Here is an 18,272-nt window from a genome sequence, read left to right as displayed (position 1 = left end):
ACACACACACACACACACACACACACACACACACACACACGTACACACAAAGGCTCTGATAAACACTTTAGTGGTGAAGTTGTTAATTAGGCAACTAGGGAGCGCAAATGGCTTTTTGAAAGAGTGCACTGCACTCTGGCTGCTTTCTGCCATTAAAACTCGAGTGTGTTTTAAGCATCTTATGGGCGCTAGCGCCAGTGACGTCACACAAAGACGTGTGATGCTGCATAATCATGTACATTGGTGAGAATGTTTTAACACTCCTTTTATGAACAAGTGCAGAGTTTCGGGGAGGGGGGGCTGGAACCATACGCGAGTGTGAGCAAGTGGGAGACAGCAGAGCGTGGAGCCCTGTTTACAGAGATGAGGAGAACCCCCAGGAGGCCGAGCGCTCCGAGGGGCGGAGCCACTGGGTCTCGACAGCCCGCAAAGCCCAGTGAGCATCAGAGCAGCCAGACAAGGCTGTAATCACAGGGCGCAGGCCTACAGTATCAGACATCCACACCCTGCTCATGTCTATTCTACTACTTGTTTAGCAAACACACACTAAAATCACTGTTGATGATGAATGCTTCCTTTCAATAGAGGCTGAGAAAGCACTTGATTTCAACTGAATCCAGTTAGTCATAGTGGGCGTGTGCACAGGGAGCTATCTGTGGAGACAAGGCACGTTTGAAGCTTGACTTTGGAAACGTGCCAAGGAAAAACACTCTGAATGGTGCCATGGAGACTCGACTGCTGTATCAGAAAGACGGCACCTGCAGCGCACGCCGAGGGCTGAGAGCGGGTCTCTGGGCAGCGTCTCCAACGAAGACACTCCGAGGCTGGGATCGGCTTCGCGGGCATCTACCCTACTGTCCAGAAGAAATTCCCAGACTGCACCAAATTTACTGCGGCACAGTCTACGCTGTCAGGACTACAGAGCAGCTCAAAGCCAAATCAAAGTGAAATGCAAAAGTGTTTTGAGATTGAGGCAGAAAGCATGAATGAATGAAAAAATGTTTTTAATGGTATTTTTTTTTAAAAAAGAAAAAAGCCCAGAAGCCCTTTAACAAATACTCGGTGCTCTACGGACAGCCTGCAGGTCAATAGCGGAGTGGCGATAAGGCTGAGTGGATTCATGCTTTATTCATACATGCTTACTGACGAGGCTTTTTAGCAAGACTCTGGCTGCTGTGTGATTAGGCAGCAATCAATGAGCATTCAGCACCCAACACAGAGTGAGCAGCTTCACCTCCGACTGAAAGGCCCAACACTGGAGATACACACTCTCAACAGACAACACCAGTCCAGCGGGTACACACTCCCAACAGACTGCAGACCAGCAGAACCCAGACACCACACACACACACCCCCGACAGAACACACACCACAGTTACACACCCCGACAGAACACACACCACAGTTACACACCCCCGACAAAACACACACTACAGTTACACACCCCCGACAGAACACAAACTAGTTACACCCCTCCAACAGAACTCACACTAGTTACACACCCCAGACAGAACACACACTTCAGTTACACACCCCTTCACAAGAGATCTCAGCCTATTAGTTGGAATTAATGACATGCGTCACTCACTCACTCACACACTCTTAAATACATGAGAATTCTCAGAGGACTCAGGGTAGTCACTCAGATTGTGGTCAAAGACTCACCAGACTGTCACAGTCTGTGCAGAACACCCATTACAGCTGTAACAGCAGCTAGTATTACTAACAGCGGTGTGTGTGTGTGTGTGTCTACTATTACTAACAGCTGTGTGTGTGTGTGTGTGTGTCTACTATTACTAACAGCTGTGTGTGTGTGTCTACTATTACTAACAGCTGTGTGTGTGTGTGTCTACTATTACTAACAGCTGTGTGTGTGCAGAGGTGGGCAGTAACGAAGTACATTTACTTAAGTACTGTACTTAAGTACAGTTCTTGAGTATTTGTACTTTACTTAAGTTGATTTTTAAAAAAATACTTATGACTTTCACTTCACTACAGTTGAATAACAAATACAGTACTTATCACTCCACTACATTTCTGTCCAGCTCTCGTTACTCGTTACTTCCACACACAACTCTCCTCCCCTCCCCCGATAGTATTTTCACAGGTGACAGCCTATCAGCAAACAAGGATGTGTCTGTGAGGTGTAAAATCAAGTTCGGTGTCGCTAGTCGTTCTTTTCCCAAATAACAGCAACATGAGCGGAGACGGCGGTGATGGAGCATGCCAGGGTTGCCAACTTTTCAAGATCGCTTGGAGGGAGATTTGAACCTGGACTTGGTGGCGAGTGTAAATTGTTGATCGGGGGGGTGGCGAACGTTACCGGGGCAGTGAAAAATGGACACAAATTAAGTATTATATCGCGATCGCCGGTGGTTGATAGATATAGATCAGAGGTAAATAAACTAGATTTTTTATTGGCGTGAGATATCGGAACTGTGGCGTGAGAGCGTGTGAAAACGGTCAAATGCGTGTGTCTCACGCTCAATGCGTGAGAGCTGGAAACCCTGGCATGCTCTTTTGCACCTATGGCCGTATCTCGACAAAATGTTCCAGTTTTCTGAACGGATGAATCATTCCTATCGTTTTAAATGCATGCTTTGTTTGCCAAAAACAAACTATATCACTGCATACCAAAATTCACCGTCCCACCTGAGGAAGTATATTACGGTATGCAGCCTAAATGTTTTGTTAAGTGACTGTAGTCAGAGGAGCTTTGCAGTAAGGCTAGTGAAATGACTTTGCCTGCTCACTCCACTGCTAGGTCTGCTAGGATCACTATAAATAATGTTAACATTATATTGGCAAGTAATTCAAACTACGGAAACATCAATAAGGGAAACCGTGTGGGTTAATCGAATCTTGTCAAATTATGTTTCCATTGTAATGTCAGTGTAGAATTAATGTCAATAATTCTAATGTGGCTGTGATTTCTAGTTTGAAAAGAGTTTGTTAGCATGTTGGGTGGCATGGAGTTGGTGGGCTTTAGCCATACTGCAAAAGGTTGTAGCAAGGTTAGACTACCAAGATGCCACACTGCTAATTTTACTTTGTCTTTGTTTATATTGACTGTAGCATAATGTTGTATTGGATGACTGAATACCTAACTAGCAAAGAGAGAAAACCGTCATTTTATTATTGACTTTTAATATGGTAACATAATTTGCTTAAACAGGTTAGGCTAGGCTAATCAGTGAATTGTGGTTTTAGAAAATGTTTTTGTTCCTTAAACTAAAGTGTAGGTTAAACTTTTCTGCTACCACTACCTGAATGATGTACATCATTGGAATATGCCTTATGGATTATTATCAAAGACTGTATGAATATTATGCCCAAAGAGGATTCGGTAGGATGTATAATACTTTTAAACTATAACTTTTTTACAAATGTGACGGAAGGTGTACTTTAATACTTAAGTATTTTTAAAAACAAGTACTTCAGTACTTTCACTTAAGTAAGATTTTGAACATGCAACTTTCACTTGTATCGGAGTAGCATTTGACCAGTGGTATCTGTACTTTGACTCAAGTAATGAAATTGAGTACTTCGTCCGCCACTGCTTATGGATTATTATCAAAGACTGTATGAATATTATGCCCAAAGAGGATTCGGTAGGATGTATAATACTTTTAAACTATAACTTTTTTACAAATGTGACGGAAGGTGTACTTTAATACTTAAGTATTTTTAAAAGCAAGTACTTCAGTACTTTCACTTAAGTAAGATTTTGAACATGCAACTTTCACTTGTATCGGAGTAGCATTTGACCAGTGGTATCTGTACTTTGACTCAAGTAATGAAATTGAGTACTTCGTCCGCCTCTGTGTGTGTGTGTGTGTGTGTGTCTACTATTACTAACAGCTGTGTGTGTGTGTGTGTGTCTACTATTACTAACAGCTGTGTGTGTGTGTGTGTCTACTATTACTAACAGCTGTGTGTGTGTGTGTCTGTCTACTATTACTAACAGCTGTGTGTGTGTGTGTGTGTGTGTGTGTCTACTATTACTAACAGCTGTGTGTGTGTGTGTCTACTATTACTAACAGCTGTGTGTGTGTGTGTTTACTATTACTAAAAGTTGTGTGTGTGTGTGTGTGTCTACTATTACTAACAGCTGTGTGTGGCTACTAGCAGCTGTGTTTGGCTACAATTACTAGCAGCTGTGTTTGGCTACAATTACAAACAACTGTGTTTGGCTACAATTACAAACAACTGTGTTTGACTACAATTACAAACAACTGTGTTAGTAATTGTAGCCAAACACAGTTGTTTGTAATTGTAGCCAAACAGCTAACTAACAGGAATACATGTTCGCAAAACAAGGGTAAACCTTTAATCTATAATCTGTAATTTGGTCATTTTTTCTCCATTTCCTTCACACTGCCTCTGCTCTGTGCTCCTGTTTCTACCTATGCTAGAGAACTACATTCCCCAGGCACGTTCTACAAGACGTGTTTATCTCCAGCAAGCACGCGCAACTTGATTTCATCACTCATGCAGAAACAGGGAATGGAAACACACGTTACACTGAATAATTATGTGAGTGAACAGGTGGCAAAGGGGCTTGTGGTTTCACTGTTGACTGTAAAAGACACATTACATATACAACAATGAATCATGGGAAAACACATTTTCCTGTGAGAAAAGCAGCTACTGTAATCCTGGAGTCGGACTATGAATGACACTGGAAAGAACTTGATAATTAGTGATGACCCCATAAATGCAGCAGAACCCTACACACACACACACACACACACACACACACACACACACACAGGTGCTGACTCCTGCTTCTTGGTCTAGCCCAGAGGCCAGTGCAGCGAGCTGTGGTGTGCTCACTACACTGTGAGTCTGTGGCTTGGCTGATTCCTGACGCCTTGCAGGCAGAAGCCTTGGTCAGGTGCTGCTGAGCTGGAGGAATGCTACACACCTGCTCCACCTCCACCTGCTCCACCCGCTCCACCTGCTTCAACTCGCCCCGCTGGCTGACTTCACGCTCAATCGCGGTAGCTGGAATTTAGCAAACCATAAACACCCTGCCCTGTATCTCGCTACGGTGGACGCACACACAGACACACACACACACACGCGCGCACGCGCGCGCGCGCACACACACACACACCTGGAAACATCTGGCCATTTAAGCTTCTTATGAGACATTTAAAATGTATTAATTATTCACAGTGTAATGCAAATGCACCAGAGCTTCACACACAACTCTGTTCCCAGTTAGAGCTGTTCAGAGCATTTACACTGCTGGACTGCTCATATTTTGTCTCTGCACTGAAGAGGTTGTGTGTGTGTGTGTATATATATATACACACACACACACATAGATAGGTATAGCACATTCCCACTTTGCAGACTGTAACAGTTTTTGCCATAATATTCAGCAATAGTCAAATGACGTACTGGTACTCATTTCTTCTCACGACCTCAGCCATGTGTGCAGAGAAGTGAACTGTATCCTGTATCTGCCCTAGTGGACGCATGACCACAGTGGGCTGGGGGGGCTGTGGTAGCAGCAGCTGATGGATGGGGGTGGGTCTCTTAGCACCTATAGGCTACTTACTCCACTGGAGGCGTCGACCTCTGGGTCACAGACACGGATCTGGACCCAGAGGTCATGCGGTGTGCCCTCCGAAACACCAAGATGATGAATCAGATGTGTCACTTTTATTTTTAGTAAAGGGCAAGTCATGCCCGTTCCGCACATGGGCATAGAGGTGTAGGAACCCAGACCACCAGCTCACTCACGTAGCGCCAGGTCTGTTGGGCATGAAGGCATCACCTGACCATCATTAGCGCTTTTAGCTACTCTTAAACACAGGCATGTGCCACATTCCAGAATGTCCTGGGTGCTGCTCAAACAGGAGGCCCGGTTAAACCAGCACACTCCTGCTGGACAGCTGTGTCCAGCCCCAGATCCTCTCTTTCCCGGTCCAGCCGTCGTACAAGCGCAGCGAGTAAACGGGTCTCTAGTTGTTTCACAAATGAACACGTCTACAGTACGAAGAACACATCATGGAAATGGCCGGGGTGTGTGTGTGTGTGTGTGTGCTCAGACCACAACCGTTCCATCACCTCTGATTAAATATCAATACAAACAAAAACTGGATTGCTTTCCTGTTAAAACTGAGGCGCAGTAGTTTGTCTAAACAAACACGTTCACAGAGTTGGAACGAAACCTCCCAATCTTGCTCCTGGACAACCAGCAGTAAGTGCAGTTTTAGTGACGAGGGAGTCGATACGAGTTAGTGGATATTAGCACGCTAGCGGTAATGTGCGGCTGGCACCAGCATCCCCAGTAACGTACGACTGTAATAAAACGCAGACGGGAACATATTGGTAGAGTCGTCAGTGGCACGCCAAACGGCACCGTGCGGTCCCTCTCAGGGAACCGCCACTAATACGGCGCCGAGGCCACGCGGTCCGGCCCGCTCGTCTCCGTCTGCCTACTGGCAGCGCCGTCTTGCACTCTCCTGAGAGCAGGACTCCATTAGAGCATCGGCGGATTTGGATGGGGGGGGGGGGGGGGGGGGGGGGTGTGATTGGGGGGTTACACTTCCTGCAGGAGAAGACGTCTCGTAGAATAGTGACAGCAAGAGAGAGAACAATGGAGCAAGAAAAACTGGGAGAAAACAGTGTGTTTACTTCTTGTTTACAGGGACATGTCTCGGAGAGTGTCTCTATGAAGACACCAACGTATCATTCACATCATTAGACTGGAAAAACAAAAAGGTGAAAATGAAACGGAACAATACTTTTTAAATATTTACCGGGCAAATTTAGAGCTGCCATGAGCTTACGGAGTTCACACTGCATGCATACTGTTCCATACACACACACACACACACACACACACACACACACACACACACACACACACACACACACACACACACACACACACACACACACACACACACACGTGCACACAGAGGCAGAGCTGCATAATGCATTCACGCACCACTGCTCAAATTAACACCATCCTGCTGCCGTACCCCGTGCGCATGCCCAGGTCGCACGTACACCGGACCGGGTCGCACGCCCACCGGACTGCCACGTGCCGGACGTGACCCGATAAAAGCTTCGTAAGGGAAACGCAGCAGCTGTGACGAGCCCAGGGCCAGAACCCCTAACCAGCCTGACGGGCCCATCACATTCTTCACACTCAAGCCTCTCCCCCCCAGCCACCAACATCAGCGTCCTCAAACAGCTCTTACAGAGACAGAAAACATTCGCTTTAATGAGCAAATGAAGGCGGCGGCAGGGATAGTTTATTCCCCTGTGATAAAAGGCTCCACCGACTGGAGCGGCCGCGGTTTTATCAGCAGATGTGAACTACTTGACTCTGAAGCGGGCCTCATTCCAACATCCATACTGTGGGCCACCAAAAGCAGCATTCTCTCTCTCTCTCTCTCTCTCTCTCTCTCTCTCTCTCTCTCTCTCTCTCTCTCTCTCTCTCTCTCTCTCTCTCTCTCCCTCCCTCCCTCCCTCCCTCCCTCCCTCCCTCGTTTTGTCCCTGAATGTGTTAGAGTAATTACTCTCTAATCTTTTCTAATCTTCACAACCTTTCTTTTATATTGGTGGAAGGAGAACTTGTTTTCTACATCATGTATGTGCTCCTGACGGAAGCGGCAAGCTGCTTAGAGGAAGGTTTGGGATTAAGATGGAGCTCAGAGAGGCTAGAGCAGCCAAGATAACCTGAGAGGGGTGGGGGGAGAGGGAGAGAGAGAGGGAGGAAAGACATTTAACTAAAGGAAGAAAGGAGAGAAAATGAGATAAAGGGGGGACAGAGACAGAAAGATGGAGAGAGACACAGACAGAGAGAGAGATGGAGAGAGGGAAAGGGCGGACCTGGGCGCAGGCGAGGCAAGAGTCTTCTGCCTGCTTAAACTGTGATGCACCAGTGGAACTTTTTAGTGATAGAGGTGCTAAATATACATCTGTAGGGAGGGCAGTGTGCCTTAGGTCACACAGCAGTGTCCTGCAGTTAGCTGGCAGCAGGGCCAGGGGCCGGCTCCTCCCACCATCACACAGCTCCGCCCACTCCGCTGCCCTCAACGGCGAGCTGGAGTGGGAAACTGAACCTTCAGCACTTAGAGGAAAGTGACCTACGACGTACAAAAAGCTATTGCTCAGCCACCTGCCCAGTCGCCCAGGGTAAACGTACGCGCGCACACACATACACACACACACACTTCACGCTTGGACAAACACCAGTCATTTACAACCAAGCAGGTGTAAACACAAATGCACATTAACTAACTTCACACTCTCATTCCCTACCTCTCCCTCGTTCTTTCTTTCTTAGACACACACACACACACACACACACACACCAAAAAAAACAACACAATGAGCAGCATTTATTAAAGTAGTTCCAGTTCCTCCTCCAGGGCCAAACAAACACTACCAGCTGTCATCTCTGCTGCTAGGCACCCAGATTAACAGGCTAATTTGCTGGTTACCCGTGTGGGCGATGCAGGTGTTACAGGGTTTATGCTACGTTTATGTTTACCTTTACATTATGTTTACTCCATGTGCTCAGGTCCTGTCATAGCAAAAGGTCAAGGGTCATCCACAATATTCTACTTAATAGGGATACAGCAATTAATCAATAATGTCAATTTGATTGATAATGTCAGTAATAAAAACCTGATTGATTAGCAGTGCTTCTGCATAGCTAGAGAGCTTAGAAAATGTTCCAGAAAATGCTTCCCCAAGACGCTGATAAATGTTGACAAAAATAATGTCCGTCAAAGATCTACCTGATCTGAAAAGACCTTGTGGGATCTACCTGATCTGAAAAGACCTTGTGGGATCTACCTGATCTGAAAAGACCTTGTGGGATCTACCTGATCTGAAAAGCCTCTCAGCCTGGATTTTAACACACATGAGGGAAATGAGCCCAGCATCTCTGCAGCAGAGTTTCTAAACCTTTCATGAGTCGTCAATGTCATAGCAAGAGGTACAATTTCCTAAAGTTCTCCAAGCTATTCAGTGAAGAAAGCCCTTTCAAATGGTTGACAGCTAACCCTACTAGAATCTTTATATTACAATAAATTACAGCAACCAAAAGCAGCAGTCATTATATTATTATTATAAATTATATATATATATATAGTTAGACAGTACTTGAATATACTACTTGCAGAACATGGGAGAGAGGAAAGAATGTAAAGCCAAGGAGTTACAGGCAACAAAACGCCTGCCCAAAGACGCCCAGTGTCTTTCTGACAGATGGTCTCTACACACACTCTACACTTCTACCATACCATATGCTCAAGTGTTGACAGTGAGTGTAAACAGGCACCATGCGCACACACACACACACACACACACACACACACACACACACACACACACACACACACACACAGGCTTAGTCATGATACCAATTAAATACATCCGATTTTCCCTACAGGCCGGGGGGAACAATACAAGGAACAGTCAAATAAACAACTAAAGATCTATAGACACAAATGAACAAGAAAATGTAAAATGTTATGTTTGTGTGTGTGTGCACAAGACTGAGGGGTGATGTGTGATACTGTATCTAAAAAGGTATGGCTGGTGGGAGTGGCTGTGGGCGTGGCAGTGGGCGTGGCCGTTGTGTTGCTACGGCTGTACCAAGCTCTCCAGTCTGGCCGGAGTCGTTCCTACGTGGGTGCCGTATGTGGGCAGAGGCTCGGCTGGGACCCCAGGACCCGTCCGGCTAAAGCGGCCGTGTAGTGACCAAACAACCCCGGGGTAGAGCTGGCACAAGCCCAGCACACACACATGGCTGATGAAGGAAAGTCACACCTGATCGATATGGAGTCTACATTTGATACTTATTAAAACCGCAGTCAAGGGCGACGTCATTTCTTCCACATCAGATTTGAGAAGAAAACAGATTCAGTCCAACACATCTACGTGAGCCAAACGAACCTTTCACTTCACCTATCAGACACATTTTAAATAACCTGCTTTGTACTGTTTCACTGATCAGGTGAAGCCAGGTGTCCTCTGCCGACCTTTCCACTGACCTGACCAGATCGGATCTGGTCTGTTTACTGGTCATTTCTGTTCATAACTGGGACCGAGTGTTGCTGGGTCTCGTGCTGTCGGAAACTGGGCTAAGGAGGGTGAGGTTTCCAGCACCCATCAGACAAAGACGGTGAAAACACTCCGACAATCTGAAATCCAGCCTGTAGAACCCTAACCCTCTGTTTATGATAACCTATGTCAATCTCGATTATGAAGTGATAAAGCCGTTTATATCTTCTAAATGTGTGCTACTGAGACCATACAAGTTTATCTTCTGGTTAAACGTGTGCTGTTGAGACCACGTGAGTTTATCTTTTGTAGATTTATTTCACCATCATCCATTCCTGTCAATCATTTTCACTGTAAAAAATTTATGAAATGATCTTCAGACTCTTCAAAGTTAATTTGGCATTTTACAGAATCCTTTACATTTAGGTCTACCACCCCATTGCAGTTAGTGAGTTTAGAAAAATAACCACACAGACCTTAAATTCCTGATAGTAACTAGAACTGAAATATTCATCTTAGCTATTGAGCAGTTTTAGGACACTGCCGCAAATCTCGAAACTGGCACAATTTGATTTAATTCAACTCAGCTGAATTTCATTTGTGTATAGTGCTTTATAAATGGCCAAAGACATGAAGCAGTTTCTCGGATTTCCTTTAAAATAAACATGTCAGTAACAGAACCAGCGGTTCCAAGGCAGATCTGAATCTTTTCACAGCGATAACAGATCACGCTTTGTGCTGCTTACGGCTTCATGCAAGTTTAATCATGTGAAGCATCAGAGATGAGGCAGTGTGAGCTGCATCTCAAATACACTGATTCTCAAACACACCGCACTGCCGAGGCTGTCCCCCCGCCACACCCACCGTCCCCCACGCCACACCCACCGTCCCCCCCGCCACACCCACCGTCCCTCCCCGCCACACCCACCGTCCCCCACGCCACACCCACCGTCCCTCCCCGCCACACCCACCGTCCCCCCGCCACACCCACCGTCCCTCCCCGCCACACCCACCGTCCCCCCGCCACACCCACCGTCCCCCCGCCACACCCACCGTCCCTCCCCACCACACCCACCGTCCCCCACACCACACCCACCGTCCCCCACACCACACCCACCGTCCCCACACCACACCCACCGTCCCCACACCACACCCACCGTCCCCCGCCAGACCCACTGTCCCCCACCACACCCACTGCGCCACACGCAGATGGCCTGCCGTGTAGGTGGTGAAAAACTCAACACCCTCATGGCTAGTCTGGTGAATACTTTTAGAAAGTGATACAACACTGAAGCAGACGATTGACTTCTATGAGCCATCGAGGCTTTGTGGAACAGTACAGTGAGGTTACAGTGCACCATTCACAGCCCAACCAGGGACAGGTGGACTCAGAAGGTAACGGGAACGTTAATACACGCTCGACAGACGCCCTACAGGTGCTGGTCACCCACGCCACCCTGCTGTAGAGCGGACGTGGCGTAGCACATGCCACGCGTACGAGTCATGGGTGTTCAAATCAGATTCCCTCAGGTCAACGCTCTACAGATTTCCAACCTTTTATCCAGGAGCCAGATATGTTGACAAAGGTGTATATTACAAACACAGTTCAGTTCACTACCAGTGACTACAAAGTTCAGAATCATACAAATCAGTAGCAGGTAAACGAGACCCTGCAATCGGACATCAAAACGTTCATGTTTGCTGAGAAGGGAGAGAAATACCCAGGCTTGGGGAGGGCCCTTACACTGGGGTAAGAGGGGCCCTGGGGTAAGAGGGGCACTGTGACATAACCTACTAGCATTCCACTCAGATGCGTCATGCCTGATGGACTCTGTTACCCAGGAGAGCAAAAGCACACCGAACCTTAATCTCTGCCTAGTGCCACCACTGCGTATTTCATTCTGCCTTAAATGTAGTCTAGAGGTAGTTTCTCAAATCCAGTTATTCCGATTCCTTCTTTTGAAGTGAGAATAATGAGTGTGGCATTCTGCCCCAGTGCAGGTCCGGCCGTGTTGGACCCGACGCCTTCAGATTCCACTGCAGGAGGACCTGGGGCAGAGAACAGCACCTGGATCACCACAGCACACCTGGATCACCACAGTACACCAGGATCACCACAGTACACCAGGATCACCACAGTACACCTGGATCACCAGCTAATGATCGAAAGCCCTTCCTGGGCTGAATCCCGACTTGCTGAAACAGGAAAAACCTTCCAGTCTGCGGGACCAGGGCAGGGCTGTGCTGGACGCACACGCTGAGGAGAGAGTGCTGATAATGTGAAGATTTAAAGGGGGAGATAAGAGGGCTTTGGTTCAGCTCAGCCCGAGTAACTTTCTAATGGGCCTTGGTGACTTACAAAGCATTACAAACAGTGGGAACATGTCTGGACACGTCCTGCACTCCTGAACCGCCGGGAAGATGACAGAACGCCTTCACCTGCCTTTAAATAACTCGGAGGAGTTGAAGAGACACATGACCCCAGACACGCAGGGAGAGGCAGGCACACAGATGCAAAATCACTCAATGTCAACACATGACAAAAGCTGGAAAGTGTGAGAGGGAGACAGGAGAGAGGGAGACAGGGACAGAGGGAGACATGGACGCAAAACCGAGAGAGTCAATGACAAGTGACGTGTACCCTGGGGGGGAAGAGCCAGCCATACGACGGAAAACACCTGAACTTTCCAGTGTCAATTAAAGATAATGACTTTTTACATGTTGCCACAGTAACCAGCTCTTACTGCAGAGGGGTTTTTTTGTGTTCATTTTCCCCGAGTGTGAATCATGCAACACAATTTTTTTCCCCTCTGTTACACATTTCTAGTTTTTTTTTCAGTCAAATTCAGCTACCCAAGGAAATTAGGGAGAGAAAACACAAGTCTGTGTGTGTCTCTGCGTGAATCTGTGCATAAGTGCTACACAAGTTCGTTTTGGCCTTCACGCGTCTCTTGGAGAAGCATCTCGGAGATGTTGTGCTTGGTCGTCCTTCCTGCACAGACAGACTGAGGGGCGATGCCATTAAGGGCATCCTACCTGCAACCCTGTTAGTGCAGTCAGCAAAACTGCCTACAGTCTCATGACCACAGCGGGACCAACCAGAACTGTGTCCAACCCCCCCTACCAGCCAGCTCCTCCCCGCCCGGCCCAGTGCTAGCGAGAGCGTCACAGAAACCGCACGACTTTAATCAAAAAAGACACTGCAGTGAATCTGGCACAGGTCCACAACTTGATAACTTGATATACGACTCCAGAATGAAGCTTTCTGGCCAAGCAAGGCTGGACCGGACCGCACCGCACGAGAGCCGAACCATCTGATTCACAGCAGGTGTCTGGAAACGGTCTCCACTCTCTCGTCCACCACGGGAGACGCAGCCCAGATTCTGCCAATCAGAACAACAGCTACGCATAGCAGAGACACACACAATATGGCTGCACAGAGAGGTCGGCTCGAAGTGGGGCCTTCCGTTAAGGCAGATGTTTAACCTGATTGGGTGATAGCAGGGTAAATGTGTGTGTGTGTGTGTGTGTGTGTGTGTGTGTGTGTGTGTGTGAGAGAGGGGGGACTTTTCCATATTTTGTAGGGAGGACAGGGGGCAGATGGGTGTGTTTCCAGGAAGCCAGGTGTTGACCGCTGTAGCTCATGACCAGCACACGTTCGACGGCCATCGCTACCCTCATCGTCCTTGACCACGCCTCCAGCCACTCTGCAGCCAATCGGCACACTTGTGAACCGAAATGAGGCTTCGTAACGTCATAAAACCGAATTTTTTTTTTGCCCGAGACGAAGGAAGCGGGTCGAATACGTTTCATGCCCTGATAAAGACATGCGTATGTTCTCAACGGCCATTAGAGTCGCCGTACTGGCAGGCGCCTAATCTCATTACGGCTTTTGTGCTCTTGGGTACCGAGTGATGTAAAGACGAACAGGAAGCTTCATCTGTTCTTTGTGAGCGCGGCGAGACCCTGGCTGGGCCTCGTCTTCAGTAGCCAGCTCGAAAAGCCCTTTAATCCGACAGCAGACAGACTGAGCGTGGAAGCAGAGAAACCCTCCTGCCATCCCCTCATCCATCTGCGTTCACCTGCGTCCAGTGTCCACCTGGGGCAGCGTTTGCGTCCAGTGTCCACCTGGGGCAGCGTTTGCGTCCAGTGTCCACCTGGGGCAGCGTTTGCGTCCAGTGTCCACCTGGGGCAGCGTTTGCGTCCAGTGTCCACCTGGGGCAGCGTTTGCGTCCAGTGTCCACCTGGGGCAGCGACCTCCATCACAGACATCGATCACTGCGGCGGGGGGCGGGGGGGGGTCATGGGGTTACCCGTCGGCCCGAGGGCGGGTTCGAGTGCTACAGAACCGTTTATCGCCGCAGTCGAACAGCAGGCTTATCCGAGGGAGTCCAGCACTGGGAGATGATTCGACACTTTCTAGATTTGTTCTTGAGATAAAGGGAGATGACCTCTAGAGCTCTTTTTAAGAGTCAGGCAGACAAGCTGCTCATGACGTCCGTGAGTGGGTTCAGGCATGATGCTCACCACATGGTGGGGGACATGGGGACACACACACACACACACACACACACACACACACACACACACACGGGGAGTGGGAGGCAAGGAGGAGAGAGATAAATGAATTAGACCATAATAAACCTGGAGGCTTCCTGGAGTGCAAACACAAGCTGGAGGAGGAGGTCTGAGGGCCCTTTCAGCCATTACAGCACCTGAGTGATTATGAGAAGTGCTTTAGAGATACCGGTGAAAAAATGTGAAGGCCGAAGCAAATGGAGAGAACATTAGAGGAGAAGAGAAGAAACCGAAGGCAGCAATCTCAAGTTTCAAAACCCATACAAAACACCAAACATCACACCGAAACCCATTCAGAACACCAAACACCATACAGAATCCCATTCAGAACACCAAAACCCATACGGAACACCAAACACCATATAGAAACCCATACCCATTTGGGTATACCCAAAATACCATAGAGAATCCAGAAACCCATACAAAAATACCATACAGATAAACACCATACAGAAACCCACTGGCGCATAATTCCACAAACCCAGTAAAAGATGCTATTTATGGTACATTTTGAAAGATTTTTAATATGCATATTTGAGTAAAAAAAAGATTTGTTTAGTAATATTAGAGATGATGAATATGTATGATCCTTAGGCTATGCATTGAAGGGGGCTCCACACCCAGCCTTTGAGGACATTCCTCCTCGTCTCATTCTATACAGCAAATCCACTTTGCTTTTATGTCCCATTACGGTGCCTTTATGGGAGATTATTTACGCACACAACTGTTTTCTACACACATCTCTGGAAGTGCTAAGCAGCAGTTAATGACTTTTGACATTGAAAATGGGGTTTGTTTACTTAAACACCAATCACCCTTTCTGCTCTGGAAAAGGAGGGCCTTCGTAGTCGGTGCATTTAGGTCCCGTCTTACTGGGAGTTTCCCAGTACACTCTGGGAGATTCCCAGTATAGGCCTACTTTACGTTAACTCTCCTGGAGGGTGAAACTGCTTTGTTTGCATACACCATTGTGAAACCTTAGTGAACCACACGCTACGTAAAGGCTCACTTAGAGGAAACGTCACGGTCCTGCACGTGCTGACGTCGCACGCTGCCTGTGACAGCACGGGGCTCCACACGGGCAGAAAACGCTCCCGTCCTTAAATACGCCAGCAAGGTTCGTCCTTACACGAAAATACATTCTCACGGGGTTTCGGGCACTGTGGTAAAACAGTATTCCCGACATTCACGAGCAGAAAAGCTCTCACAGCTTCTTAAAACCCGTTCAGTAAAGACTGAGGGAATTCAACATCCGGGTCGCTGTGCCAGTAATCACAGAACATTCACGGCGGTCCCGCGCATGCTCGGAGCCACTTCCCCGCTCCCAGAATGTCAATGTGGGCGCCGGGGACCGAGATCTACTCGCTCCTGTGCAGATGGACCAACTTATCTGTTTGTTCCATCGCAGCCGTAGCCACTAGCAGGCGGAGAAAGGACTGATGTGATCTAAATGGTTCTGCCCAAACACAAACAAACAGAACTCACTCAGAGGAAAACTCAAGACAACCCCCGACTACGCATGGCAGTAATGGCTGGCTGGATGTCGCAGGGACGGGGGCTTTAAACCACCCCCACCCCCACAAAGAGCTGAATCTGACTGCAGTAACACTGCCATTCATCACCCACTGCACGTATGCCTGACAGCACCTCTCTCTTCACACACACGCAGCTAAATAATGTAGAGAAAGTGTGTGTGCGTGCGTGCGTGTCTCATTGAGGGAGAACACTGAATATTCATTCATTTGTGAATCTGGTGGGAAAGATAAGGGGTCTTTCCCTTCCAGTAATGTATGTGCGAGTGACAAGACACAGAAGTGTGAAGAAAGGCAGAGAGACAACCAGACAGAGCACAGCACACTGGGACGGCCCAGGACTCTGCAGTGGTAGTGTGGTAGAGGAGGGTTCAGACTGCACCGGGCCCGATTCAAGCTCCATTAGTGGCATGTTCGTGCCACTGTTCTAGCTGATCAATATTCCCATTACTCCTGATTAGTATGTACAGCACCCCCCCCCCCCCCCACCCCACACACACACACACACACACACCTCTCTTCTCATTAGTACTTTACAGTTACTCATGGCCTCAGAGGTTCCCATCATCCAGGTCATCTATAGTCAGTGTGATCTATCTGCACTGGTACAAAGTTTTCAGCCTGACTCGACGCTAACTAACTGAGGGGGACCAAATACACATTTGTCCCAGCGTCCTGCTGTCCCAGCGTTTTTCTCCTGTCCCCGCTGCGAGACTCCTCCCACTGCTGCCGTTTCTGAGCTGGAGAAGCAGGGGCTGATGGGAAAGACGTCTACTGAGACACAGGGAGAAGACCCAGGCAGGGTCTGCTGGACAGCTGTGGGAGACCGACAGTACAGAGCAAATCAATACTGTAAAGAGTTCTCAGTGAGACCAGAGGACCAGGAGGCACTCTCGGTAAGTGTTGGTATAATCCAGGGGATGTCGGGACACATTAAGGAGGGACTGAGAAAGGACACAGGTAGTCACCCGTCCACCTGGGGACACACACTCACTGCTAATGGTGTCCAACCCTGACCTTCTGCTCCAGACACTGGGTGGGCATTACTGCTCACCTAACTGCAGCCCGACACACACACACACACACACACACACACACAGCCACAGCCTAGGTATGTGGTAATCCAGTAAATATATATTAACTTGAACAGTGTACAGAGGTCTGCTGTAAGTAAACAAATTATTTTGTAAGGTTTCAGGTTGGAGTTCAGGGTTTAAAAATAGCAGACGTAGCAGACTATCTGTCTGGAAACGTCTGATCTCCGCGCTGATGTCCATCCCGCATGGAATACGTGAATGACGGACCATGGCGTGTTCGCGGGTTGTATCGTTGGCTTTCGCTGCGTGTGCAACGAAATGTCTGAGCTCAGAGAAGCAGGGTGCTCAGTGTGTACGCCGCAATGCCACGACAGACCTTCCTGGTTCAGACACACACACACACCTGATGCCGATGGAGGAACACACAGATCTGCTCCACTCCTGGAAGACCTCTGACTCATCAGTCAGTCTCCACACCAGTGCAGAGGTCACTCTCACTCTCGCAAACCACCCCCAGGCCAAACTAAATAACGGCCTGGAGTTGAAGCAACCACTTCTACCCTGTACGCCTCTATCGAATCAGCACTGACTTTAGTTGGGTGGGGGCGAGGCTAGGGGGAGGGGGGGGAAGAGAGCAAGACAGAGAGAGAGAGAGAGAGAGAGAGAGAGAGAGAGAGAGAGAGAGAGAGAGAGAGAGAGAGAGAGAGAGAGAGAGAGAGAGAGAAACCAAAATGATCAGAAGTCAAACAGGACAAAACTCAAACAGGACAGGGTGAGAGGGAGACATTCATATTTAAAGCTGTGTTGACATTAAGTAAACATTTTGCACAAGGGAGAGCAGGAGCAGACAGACAACCATTAGTCTGGTCCAAATGCATTCTGAACCAGCGCATTATCTAATCTACAGTGGCTTATCGATTGGAGACAGCAGGCTGAGGCACTGAATGGGCTGAAAGCATTATTAAAACCGCCTCACCTTACTGTTCCTGAGTCATTTTTGCCAGTGAATCTTCTTCATGTTATGAATCAGACATTATACTGACACCTAGTGGCCTGGATGTTTGAGATTCTGTACTATTTATTT

General features: G+C 48.0%; 1 protein-coding gene across 1 annotated transcript in view; it reads right to left on the bottom strand.

The window, feature by feature from the left end:
• The window catches only part of arhgap35a (Rho GTPase activating protein 35a), a 50,613-nt gene that overhangs the window by 20,629 nt on the left and 11,712 nt on the right, over positions 1 to 18,272 (bottom strand). The window lies entirely within an intron of this gene.

This window comes from Brachyhypopomus gauderio, chromosome 16 (assembly GCF_052324685.1).
Source record: "Brachyhypopomus gauderio isolate BG-103 chromosome 16, BGAUD_0.2, whole genome shotgun sequence".
In the NCBI taxonomy this organism is placed as follows: Eukaryota; Metazoa; Chordata; class Actinopteri; order Gymnotiformes; family Hypopomidae; genus Brachyhypopomus; species Brachyhypopomus gauderio.
Note: the sequence above shows the minus strand (reverse complement) of the source record. Positions and strands in the feature narration are given on the sequence as shown.